General features: G+C 38.6%; 1 protein-coding gene across 23 annotated transcripts in view; it reads right to left on the bottom strand.

Moving 5' to 3' along the window:
* TBL1XR1 (TBL1X/Y related 1) overlaps positions 1 to 27,865 on the bottom strand; it is a 180,256-nt gene that overhangs the window by 127,249 nt on the left and 25,142 nt on the right. For 4 of the 23 annotated variants that reach the window (XM_060393487.1, XM_060393502.1, XM_060393475.1 and 1 more), the window contains exon 1: positions 1 to 27,865. This exon is cut by the window's left edge and continues 21,379 nt beyond it; it is cut by the window's right edge and continues 20,460 nt beyond it. The exons of 15 other annotated variants lie outside the window; for them this stretch is intronic. The gene's annotated coding sequence lies outside the window, so the exon portion shown is untranslated. 4 more of the 23 variants (XM_060393486.1, XM_060393505.1, XM_060393478.1 and 1 more) reach the window with 1 other exon arrangement.

The following is a 27,865-nucleotide window of genomic DNA, read 5'->3' as shown; positions in this document are numbered from 1 at the left end:
GACATCAAACTAAGACATAAACTGAGATCAATCAATGTTATACCAGGTGAAAGACAGCCAACATACTCAAAATATCCAGATCAAGTGTTGAAAATCATTACCCCAACTCAGTTATGTTAATTGCTTTGATGTTTGTGTTCCACAAAAATTAAGCAGAAGAAAAACCTTCTTGATCGAATGTATTTCCACAGGTGATTCTCTACTGAAACTAACAAAAACGTTCCACTTTTAAAACAAATTTTGACAGTTGATAGAAAGTGGATATTGTACAGTTACAGTGTAACAGAAGAGATCATGGGGCAAGCAACCTGAATTACCAACAACCAAAGGCCAGTCTCCATCCAAAGAAGGATGTTCTGTATACAGCAGGACTGGAAAGGCATCCTCTACTATAAGTTCCTTCTGGAAAATCAAACGATTAATTCCAACAAGTATTGCTCCCAATTAGAACAACTGAAAGCAGTACTAGATGAAAAGTATCCAGAATTAGTCAACAGAACATGCATAATCTTCCATCAAGTTAATCCAAGAACATGTTTCACTGATAACCAAGCAAAAACTGTTACAGCTTGGCTAGAAGTTCTGATTCATCAGCTGTATTCACCAGACATTGCACCTTCAGATATCCATTTATTACGGTCTTCATAAAATTCCCTTAATTGAAAAAAATTCAGTTCCCTGGAAGATTGCAAAATCACCTGGAATAGGTTTTTTGCTCAAAGAGATAAAAAGTTTTACGGAGATGAAATTATGAAGTTGCCTAAAAATGGCAGAAGGCAGTAGAACAAACACAGTGACTACACTGTTCAATAAAGTCCCTGGTGAAAATGAATAATACATCCTCTATTTTTATTTACAAACCAAAGCAACTTTTTGCCTAACCCAATTAAAAATAAGGCTCAAAGCAAATGAGAAAAAAAAATTAAAACATAAATGATAAATTGTGGCATCTGGGAAGACACAGTCAATCCTTACTGTTCATTGATTTCATATTTGTGCAATCTGCCTACTTGCTAAAAGTTATAAGTAATCCCTAAAGTAATACTTATGGCATTTCTCCAATCTTTAGACAGGTGTAGAAGATCAAAGAGTGAGTTACCTAGAGAGGGTGTGTTTAGCTCTCTTCCTTACTGTTTCTGCTCTTGTTCTGTAAAAAAATGTCCCCCGTGAGGTCAATTTATTGCCACATTTTTGTATTTTGGTGCTTTTCATTGGTGATTTTGCTACTCAGCATAGGGCTGAAAAGCTGTCTACTGTTCCTAAGCACAAGAAGGTGGATGTGTCTTATGGAGAAAACGTGGCAGATGGGCTTATTTTATGCAGGATTTATAATGCTGCTGAGCCATGAGTGCCATGTCAATGAATCAACTATATATTCAATAAAGTGTCTTTAAACAGAAGCACACAAAACAAGGTTATTATTGACCCACTGACAAATCTGTTGTGACCAGAGGCTCACAGGAATGAAACTCTGTATTTCCTAGCCAGCAACAGTTCAATATTTTCTAATTCAGTGTTCACAGCAACTTTATAAACTAACTACCATGAATAATGAGAACTGACTGTATTTATCTACAAGTTTTTTTTTTTAAGGAGCAATATTATAGGCCAAAAAATTAAGTTACGTCAATCACTCCCATTTAAACTTAATGAGATTTTTAATACTTTAATGGCTAATGAAGTTTTTTATAGTACATGGTATATGAAGGGGTAATTTATTTCTAATTAAAAATAAATATCAGCTAATCTTTATTGAATACTTATGTAACAGGTACTTAAATAAGTACTTTACAACTCATGGACCAAAAAGTGCTTAGCTCAGTACCTTGCACACAGTAAAAATTCAATAAAATCTTAAAAGAGTTTTCTCAAACACCACAGTTCAAAAGCATCAATTCTTCATTGCTCAGCCTTCTTCGCAGTCCAACTCTCACATCCGTACGTGACCACAGGAAAAACCATAGCCTTGACTAGACGGAACTTTGTTGGCAAAGTAATGTCTCTGCTTTTGAATATACTATCTAGGTTGGTCATAACTTTTCTTCCAAGGAGTAAGCGTCTTTTAATTTCACGGCCGCAGTCACCATCTGCAGTGATTTTGGAGCCCAAAAAAATAAAGTCTGACACTATTTCCACTGTTTCCCCATCTATTTCCCATGAAGTGATGGGACCAGATGCCATGATCTTCATTTTCTGAATGTTGAGCTTTAAGCCAACTTTCTCACTCTCCTCTTTCACTTTCATCAAGAGGCTTTTTAGCTCCTCTTCACTTTCTGCCATAAGGGTGGTGTCATCTGCATATCTGAGGTTATTGATATTTCTCCCAGCAATCTTGATTCCAGCTTCTGTTTCTTCCAGTCCAGCATTTCTCATGATGTACTCTGCATATAAGTTAAATAAGCAGGGTGACAATATACAGCCTTGACGGACTCCTTTTCCGATTTGGAACCAGTCTGTTGTGCCATGTCCAGTTCTAACTGTTGCTTCCTGACCTGCATACAGATTTCTCAAGAGGCAGGTCAGGTGGTCTGATATTCCCATCTCTTAAAGAATTTTCCACAGTTTATTGTGATCCACACAGTCAAAGGCTTTGGCATAGTCAATAAAGCAGAAGTAGATGTTTTTCTGGAACTCTCTTGCTTTTTCCATGATCCAGCAGATGTTGGCAATTTGATCTCTGGTTCTTCTGCCTTTTCTAAAACCAGCTTGAACATCAGGGAGTTCACGGTTCACATATTGCTGAAGTCTGGCTTGGAGAATTTTGAGCATTACTTTACTAGCGTGTGAGATGAGTGTAATTGTGCAGTAGTCTGAGCATTCTTTGGCATTGCCTTTCTTTGAGATTGGAATGAAAACTGACCTTTTTCAGTCCTGCGGCCACTGCTGAGTTTTCCAAACTTGCTGGCATATTGAGTGCAGCACTTTCACAGCATCATCTTTCAGGATTTGAAACAGCTCAACTGGAATTCCATCACCTCCACTAGCTTTGTCTGTAGTGATGCTTTCTAAGGCCAACTTGACTTCACATTCCAAGATGTCTGGCTCTAGATTAGTGATCACATCATCATGATTATCTGGGTCGTGAAGATCTTCTTTGTACCATTCTGTGTATTCTTGCCACCTCTTCTTAATATCTTCTGCTTCTGTTAGGTCCATACCATTTCTGTCCTTTATCGAGCCCATCTTTGCATGAAATGTTCCCTTGCTATCTCTAATTTTCTTGAAGAGATCGCTAGTCTTTCCCATTCTGTTCTTTTCCTCTATCTCTTTGCATTGATTGCTGAAGAAGGCTTTCTTATCTCTTCTTGCTATTCTCTGGAACTCTGCATTCAGATGCTTATATCTTTCATATCTTTCCTTTTCTCCTTTGCTTTTCCCCTCTCTTCTTTTCACAGCTATTTGTAAGGCCTCCCCAGACAGCCATTTCGCTTTTCTGCATTTCATTTATAGCATTAAATTCCTACAATCACTCTGTGAGGTAGGTACATGAGCAAACCTTCAAGGTAATGGGAATCTGAGAATGTATCTAAACTGGCTGGTTTGAATGCAGTGTAAACACAGCTATTGAAGATGACCTCTGACAATTCATTCAGGCTATGACAAAATTAAATTATCAAATGTGGTCGTCTGTGATGAATAAGTCTTTGGGGATTGAGTAGTAGCAGTAGTACAAAACTATGAAAGGAATGAGGTAGCCAAACAAGGACAGCCAAGTAGGACTACTGCTTGTAACAGTGTGTAAGAGCTCAAAAAAAGATAGTGACATATTCACAGTGTAAATTCTTGACTCAAAGCACTGACAAAAAATAAGGCAGCTTCTAAGTATGACTTAAAAGAATTTTCCTCCAAATTCTAGAGCAGCAATCAGCAAACATTTTCAATAATGTGCCAAATAGTGATTTTTCTAAAGGCCATGGAAGGTCTCTGTCATAACTACCAAACTGAGAGCAGCCAAAATTATACATAAATTACTGTGGCTTGTGCTCCAATAAATCCTTATATATGATATTCTGAATTTCATATAATTTTCACTTGCCATGAAACAGTATCATTCTTTTGACTTTTTTCCCAATTACTTTAAAATGTGAAGCATATTTTTAGCTATGGATCATCTAAAACCAAATGCAGGCCACATCTGACCTGTACAGTGTAGCTTGCCAACCCCTACTCTAGATCTCAAAACCAAAATGCATAAAATGATTTTGTTAACTGCCTACTTATAACATCAAGTAGTACTAAGCAAGGTTAAAGAAACAGGAACATACTAGTTATCAAACTGATTTACCTGCAAGAATCCTTTCTTAAAAGTCCCCAAGATCATACTGGGAAATCCCACTATAATCCTGTGTCATTTTTAACAGAGATCCAGAAACAACAGGCTATGGTCCAAATCTGATCCATTATGCTTTTATAAGTAAGGTTTTCTGGGACCACAGACATACCCATTCACTTATGTATTATCCATAGATTCTTCAGCACCACAATAGCTCTGCTGGGTAATTTTTTCCACAGAAAAGCCTTAGATATTTAATATGTAGCCCTCTACAGAAAAAGTTCACTTACCCCTAATCTACTCAAACAACTCCAGGTATGGCATATAGTTAAGCCTGACTAAGGGAACATAGGCCACGGACTCTCAAAGTTCCCAGACCCAGAGCCCCTCAAATAAGGGAAAAGCAAAACTACCGCACAATTGCACTCATCTCACATGCTAGTGAAATAATGCCCAAAATTCTCCAAGCCAGGCTTCAGCAATACATGAACCATGAACTCCCTGATGTTCAAGCTGGTTTTAGAAAAGGCAGAGGAACCAGAGATCAAATTGCCAACATCTGCTGGATCATGGAAAAAGCAAGAGAGTTCCAGAAAAACATCTCTTTCTGCTTTCTTGACTATGCCAAAGCCTTTGACTGTGTGGATCACAATAAACTGTGGAAAATTCTGAAAGAGATGGGAATACCATACCACCTGACCTGCCTCTTGAGAAATCTGTATGCAGGTCAGGAAGCAACAGTTAGAACTGGACATGGAACAGACTGGTTCCAAATCGGAAAATGAGTACGTCAAGGCTGTATATTGTCACCCTGCTTATTTAACTTATATGCAGAGTACATCATGAGAAACGCTGGGCTGGAAGAAGCACAAGCTGGAATCAAGATTGCCGGGAGAAATATCAATAACCTCAGATATGCAGATGACACCACCCTTATGGCAGAAAGTGAAGAGGAACTAAAAAGCCTCTTGATGAAAGTGGCTTTGATGAAAGGAGAGTGAAAAAGTTGGCCTAAAGCTCAACATTCAGAAAATGAAGATCATGGCATACGGCCCCATCACTTCATGGGAAATAGATGGGGAAACAGTGGAAACAGTGTCAGATTGTATTTTTTTGGGCTCCAAAATCACTGCAGATGGTGACTGCAGCCATGAAATTAAAAGACGCTTACTCCTTGGAAGGAAAGTTATGACCAACCTAGATAGCATATTGAAAAGCAGAGACATTACTTTGCCAACAAAGGTCCGTCTAGTCAAGGGTATGGTTTTTCCTGTGGTCATGTATGGATTTGAGAGTTGGACTGTGAAGAAGGCTGAGCAATGAAGAATTGATGCTTTTAAACTGTGGTGTTGGAGAAGACTCTTGAGAGTCCCTTGGACTGCAAGGAGATCCAACCAATCCATTCTGAAGGAGATCAGCCCTGGGATTTCTTTGGAAGGAATGATGCTGAAGCTGAAACTCCAGTACCTTGGCCACCTCATGCGAAGAGTTGACTCATTGGAAAAGACTCTGATGCTGGGAGGGATTGGGGGCAGGAGGAGAAAGGGACGACAGAGGATGAGATGGCTGGATGGCATCACGGACTCGACGGACGTGAGTCTGAGTGAACTCTGGGAGTTGGTGATGGACAGGGATGCCTGGCGTGCTGCAATTCATGGGGTTGCAAAGAGTCGGACACGACTGAGCGGCTGAACTGAACCGAACCTTCAAAAATGGCTCTATGATTGCATCACCAGCACTGTGATTTTTGTCGTGGCTTTCCAGAAAGGATCAACAGCCACTTATCAAAATAACCATGCACTTGGCAAAGGAAAATACTCCAACCTCTTCAGGACTATGAAATCTAACTCTTAAAATAATCCTGAGGACCCAAATAGCACCACTGTGACATCTGTGTTAGAATGAAGCCAAATAATATATGAAGTTTAGACCCAAGGCCATTTATCAGAGTGGAATAATCTTCCCATCTTATAGTTATTTCTTCAGGAATTGAACATACAGCTGAAAAGGGTAGTCTCAGGCTGACTACCCACTGAAAAAAGCCCACACTGATGCCAGGACAGGTGGAGTAGTGGGGTAGTATTATACCAGGAAAGGCCAGAGAGAGACCCCTGGAGCTCTCCCACCAATCAAAAATGCCATTTCTGGGGGATTTTGATCCAAGAATCAAAAGCAATAAGGGCTGCAACCCCTAGCAGATACTCACTTTGTACAACTGTCTGGCTAATGCAGAACATACAGAAGTTCTTAGAGAAGAAGTGTTTTAACCTTAATGACTACAAGCAAAGTTGGTAATTCAAATGAAATCTCTTCCGTGCAGCAGCACCTGGTATAAAGCTACACTTCTGGCAAATGGTGTCTCTGTCTCTACAATCTGCTTTAATTTCACTTGGATAGCAGTACATATTCACTATATTGCCTCACTAAGTTTCTGCTTTCTTAGACTGTAGTTATCTCATCACACCATTCGACATCACACTGGCTCACTATAGTGATAAACTCAAGCCAAAAGAACCTTTTGAAAAAGAAACAGCAGTGCTCTAGATGCCTTAAAAAGACAAGTATGCCAGAAGACAGAAAATAAGTCACAAGAAAATACAGGGTCCTGACACCAGTATGAAGTTCTAGAAGCAGGTGGAGTGTGGCAATTCAGGATATTCCCTTCAAAATAAAAAGCAAGTCAATACCCACTGTAACAAAAAAAGAAGCGGAAAGCTTGCTGGGCCTCTGGATATTGAGAACAAGATATAGTAGTTTGTGTGTGCCGCTCTATTTACTGAATAACCTGAAATCCAGCAGCTTTAAGTTTATCCCAGAGCAAGAGAAAATGCCTGAGTCAATCCAGGTTGCAGTACAAGTAGCTCTGCCATTTGACCATAATGACCTTCTGATGGCAATGGCGCTCCAAGGGTCAACAGATGAACGCCGTAAGGAGATACTGGCAAATCCTTTAGGAGAATCACAGCAACCACCCTACGAGTTTTGGGGCCAAGTCATACTTTATTAAACTAAGACTCTCTTGAAAATAATTCTTGTAGCTTTTGTACTTTGGAGAATGAACACCTAGCCACAGGTAACTATAAAACCTGAGCCGCCTGTCAGGAATTGTCATCATGGGGTCCACCAAGAAAAGCTGATGCGACAGAAGTGCTCCATCGAGTGGCATGACACACACCGCGCAGGATTCAGGCTGGCTGGGAGGCATGAGCAATGGCTCACGTTTTCAGTGTGCCTATACCTGACGCACGGCAGTCACTCTCCTCACACGAGGCCTACCGCTACACAGGGGATCCTCCATTCTGGCCAAGAAAGAAAACATCTGACCCTGCATTACAAGTGACTCTGCACAACATGCTGGTATCACCCAAAAACTCTTTCCACCCTACCGTCCCATCAGGAACAGTTGCTAAGGAAGGTCAGGAAGGGAAGTTCTCCCACTGGGCAGTACATCTCACAATCCACATTGTCAATAATGGGAAACACAGTGAGGAAGCAATAATTTGGCTAGATTTCCAGGTCAGGTTCTCAAAAGAGACAGGTATGGACAGTGATTTTAAGGATGAGATATATGGATGGAACTGTCAGAAATGACCAAGTGTTAAAATATTTCTGTTCCATGCAAAGGCTCACCAAAAAGTCCCAACCGTAGGGGAAGATTCCATAATCATATGGAATCGTGCGGCAAGATAATCCATTCCTTGGAAGTCGGTCAATATCTTTCACCAGCAACTTCAATGCCTAATCAATGACCTCACAAAAATCAGCCACAGTCATAACACAGAGCCTCAAGAAATTGTATGAACTTGTACTTCACAACAAAGTTGACTCAGCTACCCTGCCAATGTACCATGTCTCACTAGGTTATGATTTAGCAGCAAACAATTCTGAAAATCTTAATAGTTACAACAGTAATCCTTAAAATATTTTGGGCTGATAATTCCTTTATACCCTTAAAAATCGAGACTCTCAAAGAATTTCTGCTTACATGGGCTCTAACAATATTAATTACATTCGAAATTAAATTATCCTTTTTTTTTAACAAATAAATAATACAGACATTTATTAGAGAATTATCTAGTTTACTTTCAATATACTAACATTAAAAGAAAAGAAAAAGAAAGAGCAGAGAGTATTATCACCAAGCTGGGCTTTGACCAACATCCAGACAAAGTGGTCCCGTGTCACAGCACATCCCAACTGAGAAAGGGTCCCAGGCAGTTCTTGATGCTCCGTGGGTGAGACTTCAAAGATTTGTTCATCCATTTTTAAAATAATAAACCAACTACATGTTAGCACAAATAAAACTTTTTATTTTAAAATAAACTACATATTCCAAAAAACAAAACAGTAAAATTTTAAGAAGAGTTATATTTTTAAAATCTCTTTGGGCTTTCCTGGTGGTCCAGTGGTTAAGATTCCAAGCATCCAACACAGGGGACATGGGTTCGATCCCTAGTTGAGGAATCTGGTACCACATGCCACATGGCACAGCCAAAGAAAATAAAAAATAAAAATTTAAATAAAAAATAAAATCTTTAAGATCTGACTTAATAAAATATCAGATTAACATATCTGTTGCAATACCATTTTGGTTGAAATATATGAGAAAAATAACTCACAGATATGTATTTAGAAAAGGGGGGAATATTTAATGGCTTTTTTGAATAGCTTTGAGTATCATTCTTTGATTCTATCTCAAAGCTCAACAATAGTGTCTTAAAGGTTCACTGAAGAACCTAAAACATTATAAATCAACTATACTTCAAGAAAACTTTTTTTAAAAAGCAGTTCATTTAAGTATAGAATCATTAATCTTATCAGTTAACTTTCATACTGCTACATTAATCCATCAGTCTGGCAACATGAGTCAGTCTTTTGCTTATGCATAATTTTGTAACATCATTCATCAGTCAGTTATAAATATTGGTCCACTGAGTTTGGTATAGCTCCCAAATGTTGGCATTTCAGAATACAGTATTAATTATTTTAAAAAACTGCCTTCACTACTATTACTAGCAAGCTCATCAGAAAAAACCTAAGTACTGGGAAGCTATCAAGCTCACACTGCCTGATAATTTTCTAAAACATTAATTTACACTTGAAATCAAATTTTATCACTGGCAACAAATATTGCCAGTTGCTCTCCTTGAAGTAAAGGGTCACTTCAATTGACAAAATGTCTGTCAAACATTCACGTCAAAATAACCCTCATAAATGTTTCAAATGAAAATTATATTCCATAGAGGCTAGTTTGCCTCATAATTCAAATAATCACACAAGTGCTTTTCCCTGTGACACATACTTCAGCATCAGAAGTGCTTCATCAATACTTTCTGCTTCATTCAAAAAGGCTTATAGGAAGATGCATATTTAAGATCAAGATTTTTTTTAATTAGTAAGTTTAATCCTCAAGTATATTTTTTTGTTTACTATAAATATATGGTGACATAGATAGAGCACAGCTTGAAGCCAGCCAGTGCACTGATTTTTGCTAAGGCACCATCAGTTTTCTCCCCACCATTGCTTTCGAACCATAGTGCAACTGTCAACATAATAAAAAAGGAACTTGGTATTATTATTAAAATAGCTTTGATCCTTAAAGGGTCTTAGGCTCAACAGACAACACTGTAAGAACTACTGTTTTATGAGGTAGTACAGTTGGTAAAGAATCCACCTGCCAATTCAATCTATGGGTCAGGACGATCCCTTGGAGAAGGGCATGGCAACCCACTCCAGCATTCTTGCCTGGATCATTTCATGGACAGAGAAGCCTGGTGGGCTACAGTCTATGGGGTCACAACTGAGCACATGGGCACACACAGTTTATTAGCACAAAAACATATTTCTCATTTTTGGTATGTTGACTTTGGGTTGATTACAGGTATCATCTTCATTCTGGAATCCTGGAAAAAGAAAAAGCCTGTATCTGGCACCTGCTTTCCTTGTGACAACGAAAAATGAGCCAAGGTCAATTCATGCAATGGCTTTCAGAGCTTCTTAGACATGACATATATCACTTCCCATCTTCCACTGACTTTGGTCAAATCCCAAGGCCAAGCTTGATGTCAATGATAAAAAGAAGTACTCCTCCCATAGGTAGGGACCCTGTAGAGAGAAACGCAATAAAGAAGGAAGCCAACTGCTTAGAATAATATAATCTGCCATAAGCAGCAAATGAGTCCCTCTTGTTTCCACACCAAACTGTACCATATTTCACTGTGGACAAGCAGCCACCTGGTAGCAAGCTGATAACACTCAGGATCTTTCCACCATGAAGGAACTTATCTCTGTGAAATAGACACTTGGCTGGTGTAAACAATCTTATGCTTACTACCCTGGAAACAAGTCCATTATTTATAACCTTTTAATTTTGAACACAGAATATATTCTAGGTTCTAACAAACCAATTCACATACTAACTTAGAACAGAAACCTTTCATACATTATAGTTTTTAGGTGAGAGCTTATTATAGTTGTTTGAAGCCTAAGTACAAAAAGAGGTATATATACTAATAGTTAAGTATCTACTATTGTGGCTATCCATCATACTCATCACCACTAAAAGTTTCAACAGACTTTAATTTGTGGATATTTCTACAAATTTTATGATCCAGTGCCTAATGTATTAATGTAATTTCTAATTAGCTCATGTCATCTCTAATGCAGAAATTAGAATTTAAAATTTCCAGTCTCCTTTCTAATTATGGACATAGCATAGTATTCTGTATTATATAAATCTCCAAAAGACTTTGATTTGGAATTAAGTAACAAGGAGAATTTCCATTTTTGCTTAAACCCCACATATGGCTTTTGATGGTGGTGGCAGCAATGTTAGTCACTTTCCAGTGGTTACAATATAGAGTTCCTGCCACTGACAAAGCACAACAGCAGTAGCATCTGCAATCAACTTGAGTATCTGGCATTTAGAGCTCAGCAACATTACCTTTCTCAAACCGAGTCCTGCAGTAGGGTTTTGGGAAATGTTCCCTGAGGCTTGGACTAAAGTCCAATCTCTAGCACTCCCCAATGACTAAGAGCTACCAAATATTCTTTAATAATTCCGTACTCTGCTTACAATAGCCAGGGTGAGTTATTGTTTAGTATAAAGAACTATGATTTACAACATGTGTAGCATTCCAATTTTGCAAAGAAGAAAACTAAAGGTTTAGACTGGATTTCTCAGATTTGAAAGCTTAGACTTTGTTCTGTTATATTACACAAATTCTACAATTGATTACTTAAATAGGACAGGGCAGAGATTTAAACAATTTATCAACATTCTTCTAAAGCATGAGTTGGCAATATACGGTGAATGGGCCAAAACCAATGTACTTGTTCACAATCCATAAATTAAGAATAGTTTTCACATTTTTAAATGGAGGAGGGGGATTATATTAAAAATAACATGAACTTCAAATTTCAATGTCTATCATAAATAAAATTTTATTGGAATACAGCCATGCCCATTCATTTACATACTGTCTGTGGCTGCCTTTCCACTACAACAAACAGACTTGAGTAGCTGCCTAAAATATTTACTACCTGGCTCTTTAAACAGTATGTTGACCTCTGCTCTAAAATTCTTCTAAAATAACTGAGGAAATGCCAATGTAAACTAATATTAAAATAGGTATATGTGTATTTCTATCATCCTTGCTTACCTACTTTGAGAACAGAAGACATGAAACACTGCACAATTTAGCCCACAGTTAAAAGTGAACCACAAAGTCCAATTTTCTTCAGTCACCCTCCTGCTTCTACAGCAAGGGCAAATACATCAAATTAAAATATTGTGTCAAAAGTTATTTTCAGGATAACACCAAGTCACCGAGAGCCAAATGTAACTGACTCTTCATTTTCTCTAGAAACTGAAAGAGCCTGCAGTAAGGAAGTCTTTTTTAAAAATAACCGGTATTAAGGTTTTTGTTGAGGAGGAGAGGGAACAGGATTCAAAGATTACAGGAAAGGAGCAATAAGTACGGTGTCAAAAGGGTTGACATTTTTCAGAAGACAAAGAGTACTCAATTCCTTAAACAAAATGAGCCCAAACAGGAAACTCACAGGTAGATGACTGGAACATACAATCGCTAAGAAATGCTCACAATAAGATGCTTTCTCTGCATCCAAAATCCAGAGCCCAGAAGTCACCAGATCAGTAAAAAGCAAAAATCAACCCATTCCTGATCCTTTCTTCTGCTTTCAGCATCTATGAACTGAGTTACCTAGCAAAAGAGTATTATTTGTCTCTCTGAAGTACTCTGATTCAAAAAAATTTTCCCCTTTCATATAATAACCTTTTAGAAAAAAGGAGGACTTTCCGGTGACTCACCAGTAAAGAATTCACCTGCTAATGAAAGACCCAGGTTTGATTCCTAGGTGGGGAAGATCCCCTGGAGAAGGAAATGGCAATCCACTCCAGCATTCTTGCCTGGAGAAGCCATGGACAGAGGAGCCTGGCGAGCTACAGTCTATGGGGTCGGAAAGAGTTAGACACAACTGAGCACACGTGCAGAAAAAAGAAAAAAATGTCCTATCCACTGGTAGTAGTCCTTGCTCTATCTCCAGCCCCCAAAATGAAGTGACCGTGAGGGGTAAGTAATGTCTAAGCCTTTACTCAAGTGCCATGCAGAAAGCGACCAAGTTATCTAAATATCCTGCAAAAAATCCAAACAGGCTCAGAATGAAGTAGAGCAAATTACTCATAAATGAGAAACAGTCAAAGTTTTATACTTTACCTTCATTTAAAAATCAGGACCAAAAAAAAAAAAAAAAAAACCAATATTTGTTTAACGATGGGAAAAAAAGGACGCAAATTGGAACAACTTGTGAGAATCTGAGATTTCACCTCACCATGTAATATAGAATACAAATCTACCACTGATAAAAAGGTCTGGAACATGAGTGTGTTGTTCAGAACTTCAAATGTATTCTCTCTAGTGAATAAGGTTATATATAATGTACTTGTTTCAAAGACAGCTCAGAAAAACTAATAATAAACTAAAATTAAAAAAAGAAATGACCACAGAATCAGACATGCTGATTAAAGCTGACATTCAACTCCTTTATTTTACAAATAATGTGGCTCTGGTGAAGAGAAAGTTGGGTCACTTGCCCAGTGTCACCATGGTATATAAAATCAAGGGTTAGCTGCTCAACTGTATCCAACTCTTTGTGACCTACGGACTGCAGCCCACCAGGCTCCTCTGACCTTGGGATTCTCCAGACAAGAATACTGCAGTGGGTTGCCATTTCCTCCTCCAAGGGATCTTCCCAACCCTGGTGGGAAACCAGGCAGATTCTTTTTTCAGTCTGCCCCACCAGGGAAGCCCATATAAAATTTAAAGCTGGTCAAAAAAACCAGATCCATGACTCAGTACAGACATACATTTTCAGATTTCACCATCTCTACATAACAGGTATATTTTATATATAAACATCCTAATATGGCATGACTCTATTGGTATGTATCAAAAGAAATATTTTAAAAACACTTACCTTAGATTATGTTAGGTGGTGATGTTTTACATAATAAAAGTAAACAGGCTGAGTGAGAAAACCAGCTGCACTCTAGAACACCTGTGGTGTTTTCAATTCCCTCACCTATGGCAAAATCTCAGGATAATTTTTCACCAAGCAAGAGTAAAGGGACTTTTCCCTCTGGATACAGTCCTAAATACTGTTTTGTCCTATATATCGCTAAACACAATTGGTTTCAAGTTGACTCAAATGGATAACTGTGAGGGACTTACACGAATAAGTCAAATGCAATGACAGCAAATTAAAAACTTTGTTAATTACTCAATTGGCCTGTGTTACAAAACTCCTTCCAAAGACGCTCCCAGTAGTCACACTTTTCTCTTCAATTGCTGTGTGAAAGTGAAAGTCGCTCAGTGGTGTCCGACTCTCTGCGACCCCATGGACTATAGAGCCCATGGAACTCTCCAGGCCAGAATACTAGAGTGGGTAGCCTTACCCTTCTCCAGGGGACCTTCCCAACCCAGGGATCGAACCCATGTCTCCCGCACTGCAGACCAATTCTTCACCAGCTGAGCCATAAGGGAAGCCCAAAAATACTGGTGTGGGTAGCCTATCCCTTCTCCAGCAGATCTTCCTGACCCAGGGACTGAACAGGGGTCTCCTGCATTGCAGGCTGATTCTTTACCAACTGAGCTATCAGGGAATCAGCTGCTATACTGACTGTGAATTATGAACCTTACTTTTCACTCCCAGACCACTATCCTTGCTCTTGTTTCTCCAGAGCCAAAGGATTAACTAATTTGAGACCCATTCTACTCCATATTTATTTCTCTCACCTACTCAGGCAATGCTGGCCCCAAGTTCTATGTATTTCTATCTTTTTCTACGTAGATCTCTCTATTCCTCATTCATAAAGCCTCCTCCAAGTCTAATATTCAATTTACTTTGCTTCCTAAATGAACTAATATTGCTTCCATCTCCCCCTGTTCTTTTTCTGGTTTCCATACAGCTTTCCTCCAAGCCTGTTTATCTCCTGTTCTTCACAATTCCTGTTCTCACATTCTTATTCCTGTTCTCACATTCTACCCTGCCTGAAGACTGGTTTGCAACCAGCATATGTAACTTATTACCATCTATGAACCCAGAGAAGGTAAACTGATCTGCCGAGTAGTGCATATTGGAATAACGGTAAGGTCTAGTCAAGGCTATGGTTTTTCCAGTAGTCATGTATGGATGTGAGAGTTGGACTGTGAAGAAGGCTGAGTGCCGAAGAATTGATGCTTTTGAACTGTGGTGTTGGAGAAGACTCTTGAGGGTGCCTTGGACTGCAAGGAGATCTAACCAGTCCATTCTGAAGGAGATCAGCCCTGGGATTTCTTTGGAAGGAATGATGCTAAAGCTGAAACTCCAGTACTTTGGCCTCCTCATGCAAAGAATTGACTCATTGGAAAAGACTTTGATGTTGGGAGGGATTGGGGGCAGGAGGAGAAGGGGACGACTGAGGATGAGATGGCTGGATGGCATCACGACTCCATGGACGTGAATCTGAGTGAACTCCGGGAGTTGGTGATGGACAGGGAGGCCTGGCGTGCTGCAATTCATGGGGTCGCAAAGAGTCGGACACGACTGAGCGACTGAACTGAACTGAAGGTCAAGTTTAATACAGAAATTCTTCACCAACCAAGCACACACCTTACTAAGAATATTATAAAACACTGCTTGAAAAATAATCAGAGGGGCACAGAAGAATGAAAAGAACAATGTTAAAAAATTTTTATTCAAAACTAATATGTAATACAAATAACAGAAAAGGAAATGGAAATAGTAATGAAGCTACCGAACAAAAACACTTACTTGTTAAAAGCTTAAGCTCTGTCAAAGAGGATATACAAATGGCCAATAAGCACCGGAAAAGATGCTCAATATCATTAGGTATTTGCCTATTCCAAGTCATATACCATAGTGAAATACCACCTCAGGCCCATTAGGATGGCTACTACCAAGTAAACAGAAAACAAGTCTGTGCATCAGAGTATACAACCAACAGTTCAAAAGCAACCTAAGGAACGTAAAAAAATCCTGCAAGTTATATATCTGATATGACGTTAGTATCTGTAATATATAAGGAACTCCTACCATTCAACAATAATTTTTAAAATCTCATTTTAAAGTAAGCAAAGGATTTAACAGACATTATGGCAAATAAGATACACAAATGAACAAACTTATGCAAAGATGTTCAACATCACTGATCACTAGGGAATTGTACATCAGAACAATAATATACTTTAGTATGATTATTAATTTTTAAAAAGCCACACCCACAGAAAATGTGTGTTGGCAAGGAGATGGAAAAATTGAAAACCTGGTACACTGCTGGGGAGTATGTAAAACGGTGCAGCTTCTATGGAAAACAGTATGGCAGTTTCTCAAAAAATTAAAATTTAATTACTATATGACCCTATATTTCCACTTCTAGGCATATACCCACATCTGAAAGCTAGGTCTCTATGACATATTTGCACATCCGTGTTCCTAACAGCACAATTCACAATAACCAAAAGAGGGAAACAATACAAGTGTCCGTCAAGGGACAAATGGATAAACAAATTGTGGTCTACATACAATGGAGTACTATTCATCTCAAAAAGGAAGGAAATTCTGACACATACTATTATGCATATTAACCTTGGGGAACTTTCTGCTAATTGAAAGAAGCCAGTCTCAAAAAGACAAATGCCACATGATGCCACTCATGAAGTATCTAGACTCCTCAAATCCACAAAAACAGGTGGATGTTGGGGACTGGAAGTGGGACAAGGAGAGGTTAGTGAGTTGTTTAATGGCTAGAGAATTAAAGTTTCAAAAGATGAGAAGAGTTCTTGAGACTGAACAGTGTACTTAACACAACTGAAAGGTATACATAAAATGGTTAAGATGGTAAAAAATCTTGGTTGTATTGACCATGCCACAATTAAAAATAATGTTTTTGGGGTTTTTTTTTAAGCCAGAAAATACCAAATGTTGGAAAGGGTTTGGATAAGGTGAATCTCTTGAACACTAAGAATACAAAATGGTACAGTCAGGAGTTTCTGATGGTCTGGTGGTTAAGACCCAGCACTTCCCGTGCAGGGGCATGGGTTCATCCCTGGCTGGGGAACCAGGCTCCTAAATGCTGCATGGTGTAGCCGGAAAAAAAGAAAGTACAACCAATGAGGAAACAAGATGGAGTTCCTCAAAAGACAGAATTGCCCCTCGATCCAGTAACTGGATATCTACTCAAAAAGAACTGAAATCAGTGGCTCAGATATTTATATACCAATATTCAGAGAATTATATATATATCCGCATTAACCAACAGGAGGAAACCACCCAAGTGTTCATCAATAAATGAATGGATAAACAAAACGTAGTATAAACATACACAAAAGAATATTACTCAGTCATAAAGAAATAAATTCCTTTTTCACTGGTAGTCAAAGGTACAGGCTTCCAGTTATAAGATAAACTAAGTTCTGGGGATAGAACATGATGATTATAGTCAATAACACTACAGTGTATATTTGAAAGCTGCTAAGAAGATAAAAGTTTTCAACACAAGAAAGAAAATAAACTGTGTGAGGAGATAAATGTTAACTAAACTTATTGCAGTAATCATTTCACAATATATACATTACCAGTTCAGTCTCTCAGTCGTGTCCAACTCTCTGTGACCCCATGGACTGCTGCACACCAGGCTGCCCTGTCCTTCACCAACTCCCGGAGCTTGCTCAAACTCATGTCCATCGAGTTGGTGATGCCATCCAACATATACCAAATCATTATGTTATACACCTTAAATTTACAATGTTCAATTATAGTGTTATTTGTTCAGTAGTGTCTGACTTTTTGTGACCCCATGAACTATACAGCCCACCAGGCTCCTCTGTCCATGGAATTCTACAGGCAAGAATACTGGAGTAGGTTGCCATTCCCTTCTCCAGAGGTGTTAAAGAACCTGCCTGCCAATACAGGAGACATAAAGAGATGTGGGTTTGATCCCTGGGTGAGCAAGATCCCTGAAAGAGGGCATGACAACCCACTCTGGTATTCTTCCCTAGAGAAGCCCATGGACAAAGGGGCCTGGCAGACCACAATCCATAGGATTGCAAAGAGTTGGAACACACCTGGAGCGACTCAGCATACACGCTATCACTGTCAAATGTATTTCAATAAAACCGGGGAGAATTTTTTAAGAAGTGAAATTCTGATATATGCTATGAAATAAGCCATACACAAAAGGATCAAAATTACATGAGATACCTAGAATAGGCAAATTCTTAGAAATAAATAGAACAAAGGTTACCAGGTGCTGAGAGAAGAGAGGAATGAGGAGGTATTATTTAATGAGTACAGCGTCTGTTTTGGATAATGAGAAAGCTCTAGAAATGGATAATGGCCCAGGTGACTTTTCCGGTGAAATGTATGAAACATTCAGAGACAATACCAAACCAACACAGTCTTCAAAAAAACAGAGAAGGCAAACTTTTCTCAATTTATTTTCTGGAATTAGCTGTACACCAACATTACCAAAACCAGACAAAGAGAGAAAGAAGCAAATAAACAAAAACTATAAATCAATGCCCCTTGTGAACACAGATGAAAAAAAGTCTTCACAAAGTATCAGGAAATAAAATCAACAATATAAAAAAAAGAACAGTACATCATGACTCTGGATGCAAGCAAAGATGACTTATCACTTAAAGTGCTAAATAACAAAGGAGAAAACATATACGATTGTCTCAGTAGATGCAGCAAAAGCCTGTGACAAAATTCAACACCCACTCACAATAAATAGTAAGCTGTGAACAGAAGAAAACATACTCAGTCTGATAGAGTTTCGATGAAAAACTTGTAGCTAACATCATACTCAATAAAGAAGGACAGAATACTTTGCCCTCACATTTGAGAACAAGGCAAGAATGTCCTATATCACCAACTGTAATATGTACTAGAGGTCCTAGCCAGTTGAAATAAAGTAAGAAATGAAAAAAATTACAATCAGAAAGAATAAATTATCTGTGTTCACAGTATGATCAGGCACATAGAAAATTTTAAGAACTCAACCCTCCCCAAAGATGGTTTTTGGCAAAGGATAGTCTTTTTCAATAAACGGTACTGAAAAAACTGGGTATTCACATGGGGGCGGGGGGAGAGGGATGAGTTTACCTCATACTACACACAAAACTTAAATCAAAGTAATGTAATGCTTGATCCCAGACCTACACGTAAAACTCTAAAACTTTTAAAAGACACCATAGGGTAAAATATCTTAGGATATAAAAAGTACAATCATAAAACAAAAAATTTATCATCTAAAGATTGAAGGTGGGAGGAGAAGGGGACAACAGAGGATGAGATGGCTGGATGGCATCACCGGCTCAATGGACATGAGTTTAAAGTCAACTCCGGGAGCTGGTGATGGACAGGGAAGCCTGGCGTGCTGCGATTCATGGGGTCGCAAAGAGTCGGACACGACTGAGCAACTGAACTGAAACGACCAAATAGAGAAGGCAATGGCAACCCACTCCAGTGTTTTTGCCTGGGAAATCCCATGAGCAGAGGAGCCTGGCAGGCTGCAGTCCACAGGGTCACAAAAAGTCAGACACGACTAGTGACCATGCAAACAAACAAAATGTAAAACTTTGATTCTTAAAAAGAACGTGAAATGAATGATACAGCAAGCCATATTACCAGAAAAAGTATTCTACGCACTCCTGACAAAGGATTTACATCCACAGTATATAAAGAAAACCATTACAATTATATGAAAACATACACCCCAACAAACAATCAGTAAAATATTTAAAGAGTTCACAAAAGACACATGAATGTCATCAATGAAATAAAAACACAAGGAGATACTATGAAATATTTACTAGAATGGCTAAGATTAAAAAGGCTAAAACTTCCTGTTGGCAAGAATGTGGACTGAAATAACTACTTTAGAAAACAGTTTAGTAATTCTTGTAAAATTAAACATACACATATCACTTGACCTAGCAATCCCACTCTTATGTGGAAAAGAGTAAAAACATTACATCCATACAAAGACAAATATTCATTCACAGTAGCTTTACTTCTAATAATTCCAAACTGAAAACAATATAAACGTTTCATCAACAGGTGAATGGATAAAAAATTGTGATACATCCATATAATGGAATGGGACTAAGAGTGAAAAGGAGCTAACTATTGACAGAGATAACAGCATAATGAATCTTAAAATGGCAGGAAGGAGGGCACAGAAGAGAAGTGTATCACTTTCTACTGCTATTATAACAAACTACCCTGATCTAGCAGCTTGCTGCTGCTCAGTCGCTTCAGGCGTGTCCGACTCTGTGCAACCCCGCAGACGGCAGCCCACCAGGCTCCCCGATTCCTGGGATTCTCCAGGTAAGAACAGTGGAGTGGTCCCCTCTCAGACTACAATTTTAAAAGGACTCGAGCAATTAGATTATGCTCACCTGTATAATCCAGGATAGTCTCCCCTTCTCAAGGCCCAAAATTTAATTACATCTGCAAAATCCCTTCTGCTACATAAGGGATTCAAGGTATTAGATCTGATAGACAGAGTGCCTGAGGAACTATGGACAGAGGTTTATGACACTGTACAGGAGACAGTGATCAAGACCATCCCCAAGAAAAAGAAATGCAAAATGGATGTCTGAGGAGGCCTTACAGATAGCTGAGAAAAGAAGAGAAGTGAAAGGCAAAGGAGAAAAGGGAAGATATACCCATCTGAATGCAGAGTTCCAAAGAACAGCAAGGAGATAAGAAAGTCTTCCTCAGTGATCAGTGCAAAGAAATAGAGGAAAACAATAGAACAGGAAAGACTAGAGATCTCTTCAAGAAAATTAGATACATCAAGAGAATATTTCATGCAAAGATGGGCTCAATAAAGGACAGAAATGTTATGAACCTAAGCTGAAGATATTAAGAAGAGGTGGCAAGAATACACGGAAGAACTGTACAAAAAAATCTTCATGACCCAGATAATCACGATGGTGTGATCACTCATCTAGAGCCAGACATCCTGGAAGCATCACTAAGAACAAAGCTAGTGGAGGTAATGGAATTCCAGTTGAACTATTTCGAATTCTAAAAGATGATGCTGTGAAAGTGCTGCATTCAATATGCCAGCAAATTTGGAAAACTCAGCAGTGGCCACAGGACTGGAAAAGGTCAGTTTTCATTCCAATCCCAAAGAAAGGCAATGCTAAAGAATGTTCAAACTACTGCACAATTACACTCATCTCACACGCTAGCAAAGTAATGCTCAAAATTCTCCAAGCCAGGCTTCAACAGTATGTGAACCGTGAACTTCCAGATGTTCAAACTGGATTTAGAAAAGACACAGGAACCAGAGATCAAATTGCCAACATCTTTTGGATCACAGAAAAAATAAGAGTTCCAGAAAAACATCTATTTCTGCCTTATTTACTACGCCAAAGCCTTTGACTGTGTGGATCACAACAAACTGTGGAATATTCTTAAAGAGGTGGAAATACCAGACCACCTTACCTGCCTCCTGAAAAATCTGTATGCAGGTCAAGAAACAACGGTTAGAACTGGACATAAAACAACAGATAGGTTCCAAATCAGGAAAGGAGTACATCAAGGCTGTATATTGTCACCCTGCGTATTTAACTTATATGCAGAGTACATCATGAGAAACGCTGGGCTGGAAGAAGCACAAGCTGGAATCAAGACTGCCAGGAGAAACATCAATAACCTCAGATAGGCAGATGACACCACCCTATGGCAGAAAGCAAAGAACTAAACAGCCTCTTGATGAAAGTGAAAGAGGAGAGTGAAAAAGTTGGCTTAAAACTCAACATTCGGAAAACTAAGATCATGGTATCTGGTCCCATCATTTCACGGCAAATAGATGGAGAAAGAGTGGAAACAGTGAGAGACTTTATTTTCTTGGGCTGTAAAATCACTGCAGATGGTGACTGCAGCCATGAAATTAAAAGACGCTTGCTCCCTGGAAGAAAAGCTACGACCAACCTAGACAGCATATTAAAACGCAGAGACATTACTTTGCCAACAAAGTTCATACAGTCAAAGCTATGGTTTTTCCTGTGGTCATGTATGGAAGTGAGAGTTGGACTCTAAAGAAAGCTGAGTGCCGAAGAACTGATGCTTTTGAACTGTGATGTTGGAGAAGACTCTTGAGAGTCCCCTGGACTGTAAGGAGATCCAACCAATCCTAAAGGAAATCAGTCCTGAATATTCACTGGAAGGACTCAGGCCAAAGGCGAAACTCTAATACTTTGGCCATCTGATGGCAAGAACTGACTCATTGGAAAAGACCCTGATTCTGGGAAAGACTGAAGGCAGGAGGAGGGGATGACAGAGGATGAGATGGCTGGATGGCATCACCAACTCTATGGACATGAGTTTGAGCAAGCTCTGGGAGTTGGTGATGGACAGGGAAGCCTGGCGTGCTGTAGTCCATGGGGGCGCAGAGTCGGACATGACTGAGCAACTGAACTGAACATAGGGTAAAAAATACACAGGTTCTGCAGATTAGGGTATGGACATCTTGGAGGAGGGGCCTTTATTATGCCTACCATAGAAAAGAATGGAATTTATATGAAACTTAAAAAGAAACAAAAGTAATCTGCAGGGTTAGATAGTAGATCAGGTGAAGAGCAGGACTGACCACAGTTGGGAACAAGACAACTTTTTCTATAATGAACATGAGCCTTGGCCTGAACTGGGTGGTTATACATGTATATTTATTTGTCAAAATTCATTGAATTAAACACTTCGAATGGGTACCTTTTATTATATCTAAAGTATGCCTCGTTTATTTTAAGTCATAAATACTATCTTTAGTAAGTATCGTTTTAGTTGGTTCTTAACCTCCGTACTCCAACCTATCTTTCTCATATACTGTAAGTTCCTGCTGTGGCGTTTTCAGTAAAACGATCTATATGGCTAAGGAGAAAGTAATATTTACCACTGAAGAAGTAATAAACACTCTTGTAATACTGTTTTTAAAGAAAACACTGCTGCAAATTCCAGTTCAAACACAGGAATTTAGGACAAGGCTACAAAAAATGGCAGTGGTAACAACCCAAAATTTGATATTGTATAGTAAGAAATGAAAATGCTGCATGTTAGTACGGTACTGCTTCTAGACAGAAGAGTTCAGAAGCAGTAATTCAGAGGAGCTCAGAAGCCAATCTACCGGGGTGTGGCTGTGACTGGGCAATCACCTGCGGCACCACTGGACAACCACTAACAACCTTAAGGTTATATAAACCCAGAAAATTAGTCACCTGCCTGCAGTAATACAAAACAAGTATTCTTCTACACACACACAATATAACTCAAAAAACAGGTATACCCATCCTATAGGCCACATTTAAACTACTGAGGCTAGCACTAAGATGACATCTCTCCTCACCTCCAAAACTAAAGCTATAAAGAAAATTAAAAAACCATCAGCATTCAAAAAACCTCAATGTAAAAATACCCTTTTAGAGTTTTAGAGCTCCAGTTCGAAAATGTAAAAATAACAGGAAGAATTCCTTTTAAATTCCTGGAGTGACAAGAGTTTTTTTTGTTTTGTTTGTTTTTTACTTATGTGGCACCAGATAAATTTTCTCAATGGGAGAAGAGAAGAAATCCTTTTCCATCATGGGTTTAAAATGCTGGGTCTGATTCTTGCTGCTAAGGAAAGTAAATAGCTCACTTCCAAAACTGAATGAACAAGCTTCTTGAAATTATATCAATTCTCTAATGCTAAAAAGATTCTCTCCAATATGGTAAGTAAATTACCACTTACAGCACAATTTAAAGCATCACGTTGAAATAAGGACCCTCTATTTTAAAACAGAGCACTTTCAACACTGTTATGAGAACTGCGTGATTTATTAAAGAGAAAAACCAAATAAAAGTCAACATATATTTACACACATATAAATAACAAGTCTGATCAAAATTACTTGAAAACACAAAGACGTAAAATTCTCATCACATTTTTTAGTAGCATGAGTTTATATCCAGTCTCTCTTCTTTCTTAAAATAAACATTTATAATAACCCTTCCAGGTATTAAAGGTATATAAGCCCTTAATATTCTAGCGGAAAAAGAATAGAGGGGGAAAAGTCACCCAAAGAAATGTATAATTATAATCAGTAGTAAAGCCTAAAAAAAAAAGTACTACTTCCTATGACACCAAGAAAGGACTCTCTAAGCAAATAACCCCACTGCAGCCACCTAGTGCATGGGGCTTTGACAAAGATTGATCATGACCCTTCACATTTTCAAGACAAGCTAGACACTACATCTTTATAAGGACTCAAAGTTTCAGTAAAATGTCACATACTTTAACATGCTAAATTTAGCAAGTTTAAATTTTTCAACTAAGTCACTCTGCTATAAAGCAAAAATTAGCACAACACTGTAAATCAACCATGTGTGCGTGTGCTCACTCAGTCATATCCGACTCTGCAACCCCAGGGACTGTAACCCATCAGGCTCCTCTGTCTATGGAATTTTCCAGGCAAGAACACTGGAGTGGGTTGCCATTTCCTACTCCAGGGGATCTTCCCAGCTTAGGGCTCGAACCTGTGTCTCTTGCATCTCCTGCCGTGACAGACAGATTCTTTACCACTTCAATTTAAAGAAATTTTTTCAAAAGCATAATAAATGCATCAAGGTCACTGATATCACCATGTTCATGTACCTAATCTCATAGTTTAGATCTAGTTTCATTTACTAACATTAAGCAGTGGTTAAGAGCATAGCTAGAGAATCAGATTAAGTGAATCATGTGCAAATCTAAGAGAAGAGAGAAAAGAGGAATGCGAAGATACATAAGTAAGAGTGCTTTTCTCTAGGAGCTTGGTCAAATAACATAAATTAAAGAGCTGCTGGAGGCTTTGTTCTGCTGATTTATGGACCAAGTGAGTAAAAGTACCTAGTTTGCAGAAAGAAAGAGGAACCATATAATGTCCAGAACAGTCTCCACTGAGTCCTCACTATGCTCCCAATTTCACAACATATCCTCACACCAAATTTCACAAGATACTTTCCAATCAAGCTTTTTCATCAAGCTCTCAGTTACTGGGTTTTGTAATTTTAAACTCAAGAGTCCCAAATCATAAGACACACCTAAAGTCTATGACACTCTAGAAATGCAAAAAATTATAAAGTACTTATCAGTCAAAACCAGTTAAACAACAATTTTATATACAAACAAATCTACACAACACAAACACAAATGTACATAAACACATTGGTTTTAAAAATCTGATAAATGTTTAACACTGTAATTTTCCATTTCTGTTATTATCTAATAGTTGTTTTTCTAATAGTTCTGCCCACCTACTATCTCAGACACCCAAGCCAATTCCTGCCTTTCTCACTTTTCATGTGGTTATTTTAGCTGGTCTATGTGCCCTTTAAGTTTTCTTTTACCCAAAACCCTTATTAAAGAGAGATTTCTGCAAACAGTAGGCAAACAGATTATTCCCTGCATCTACCTCACATTTTTATGTACCTTATGAACCTCTTAAGTTAATTCCATTTTCAATTAGTAAAATGCAAGTCGGAGACTCTGACCTCAGCGCTACATGTACATAAAAGATAATCACTGTAAAACGGCCACCAGCACCAGACTGATTCTCCCAAGCAGCAATGGCCAAGGCTGTGAATATTCAGAAGGCAGTAAATAGCTCAGCAACATATACAGGACAGTGGTTTTGTTATTGCTATTGTTGCTTGTTGTTTCGTTTTTCTGTTTGTTTTTTAGCCTTTTCTGAATTACATGTTTATATATTCATGTATACACACAAAAAATTACTGAACCAGGACATTATGATTTCTTTAACTGAAGGAAATAATTCAAACTCATCAATGTAGAGAAAAATGCACTTCTCTGATTTCATACTGCGTATTAAATGTAAGATACAGAGTCTTAAAATAAAGTTGTTTTTTTTTTTTTTTTTACAATTAGTGTTGGCCAGCTAACATCACACCATACCTGTCCTTGTTTGTGATTACACAACCAGCATCAACATTTGCAGAAGGGAGGTTAGCAACTTGGGAAGCTGAAACATTAGCTGGCCACTCTTTTACACCCTACAAATCAGAATTAAGATAAAGAGGTACAGAAGCTGGAGAATACGAAAAGTTTACCAAGGTTCATAAAGCTAGAATAAAAAAAATAAACTAGATCTGCATGACGTGCTCATTCACATCCAGCTCTGCAACCCCATGGACAGCAGCCATACACCCCCCACCCCCATCCCCCCACCCCCGACTCCTCAGTCCATGGAAATTTCCAGGCAAATATACTGGAGGAGCCATTTCCTCCTCCAGGGGATCTTCCTGACCCAGGGATCCAACTCAAGTCTCTTGTGTCTCCCACACTGGCAGGTCGGTTCTTTATCACTGGGACACCTGGAAGTTGCTGCTGCTGCTGCTAAGTCGCATCAGTCGTGCGACCCCACAGACCGCACAGTCGACTCTGTGCGACCCCACAGATGGCAGCCCACCAGGCTCCCCGATCCCTGGGATTCTCCAGGCAAGAATACTGGAGCGGGTTGCCATTTCCTTCTCCAACGCATGCATGCATGCTAAGTCGCTTCAGTCGTGTCCGACTCTGTGCGATACCAAAGACGGCAGCCCACCAGGCTCCCCCGTCCCTGGGGTTCTCCAGGCAAGAACACTGGAGTGGGTTGCCATTTCCTTCTCCAATGCATGAAAGGGAAAAGTGAAAGTGAAGTCAGGTCTACTTAATTGCAAAGTCAGCTTAAGAGCAAAGCCTCAATGGCTTTTAGGTGTTTGTTTTGTTATGTTTTCTTAATTCTTTAAAGAAATGCTCCTCCCATCTCCCCACCAACACTCTCTCTGGTACAAAAGACAATAGAGAAACACAACAGTAAGTCAAAAGGCACCTCGGAAGTCCTACTCTAAGTGAAAAATTAGGGGAAATACTTTAACCAATATATTCCATGTCTATCTTCCTCTCATTTATCTGGAAGAGTAGTACATACAAAACTAAAAGTATAAGGTAAAGATTCCAAGAGGTAAAAAAAATCATGTCAGTTTAATAACATTTTCCCTATCGTACAGGAAAACGTGTGTGCACTCACTCACTCAGTCGTGTCCAACTCTTTGTGACCCCATACACAAAATAACAAAATATCATACATCTGGGAACACATTAAGTTTGTTAAAATATGGTGACTTCAGAATGAAGCAAGACTTTCTAAAGTATACCACAAAACTAGGAGGCAATTCTGAAACAATTAAAATTTTAATCAAAATAAAGTCTACTTTACTTATTTAAAGTTTACTCACTGTGATTTCTGCCAGGCAATCAAAAGTAAAAGATATACTACAAACCAGTAAAAAACATATTTGTTAACTCATATCACAATGCGCTTATAAACATACACTATTAAAAATAACTCCTACAAATCATTCCAAGATCCATCACCCAGTTAAAAAACAAGTCAACAATGAACACATGAAGATACTCAACATCATTTTCGCACAGAAATTCAGATTATAATCATAATGATATTCCACTGGAAAGGCTGAAACTAAAAGGACCAAGATACAGGCAACCAAACTCTCAAACACTGTGGAAATATTGGGTAGCTGTTTGGCAGCATCTACTAAAGTTAAATAGACATATACCTATAACTAACGTACAGCCCTTAGTCCATTTCTAACATACTATAAAGATGTAAGTTCTTAGATCTGCCAAAATACAGATATATGAATATTCGCTGCAGTTTTATTCAGAGACCAAAGCTGAAAAAACCCAAGTACCTGTCAATCCACAATAAAATAAATAATGGTTATATTCCCATACACAGCAATGAGAAAAAACAAAACACTAACACAACAGGGTGATGACTTACAAGCTTACTAAATGTATCTACAGTTGACCCGGGACATTGTAGTGGTTACCTTTGGTGGCAAGACTGCAGGGGGAGAACAGGAGAACCCACTACAAGGCAAGAAATGTTCTCTGTCTTGACTGTGGTAGTTACATGAGTTTATAATATGTTAAAAATTAACACACACAACTAATTGATGGTA

Source organism: Ovis aries, chromosome 1 (genome assembly GCF_016772045.2).
Source record: "Ovis aries strain OAR_USU_Benz2616 breed Rambouillet chromosome 1, ARS-UI_Ramb_v3.0, whole genome shotgun sequence".
Lineage (NCBI taxonomy): Eukaryota > Metazoa > Chordata > Mammalia > Artiodactyla > Bovidae > Ovis > Ovis aries.
The sequence above is the reverse complement of the archived record's forward strand: the minus strand, read 5'-3'. Positions and strand labels throughout refer to the sequence as shown.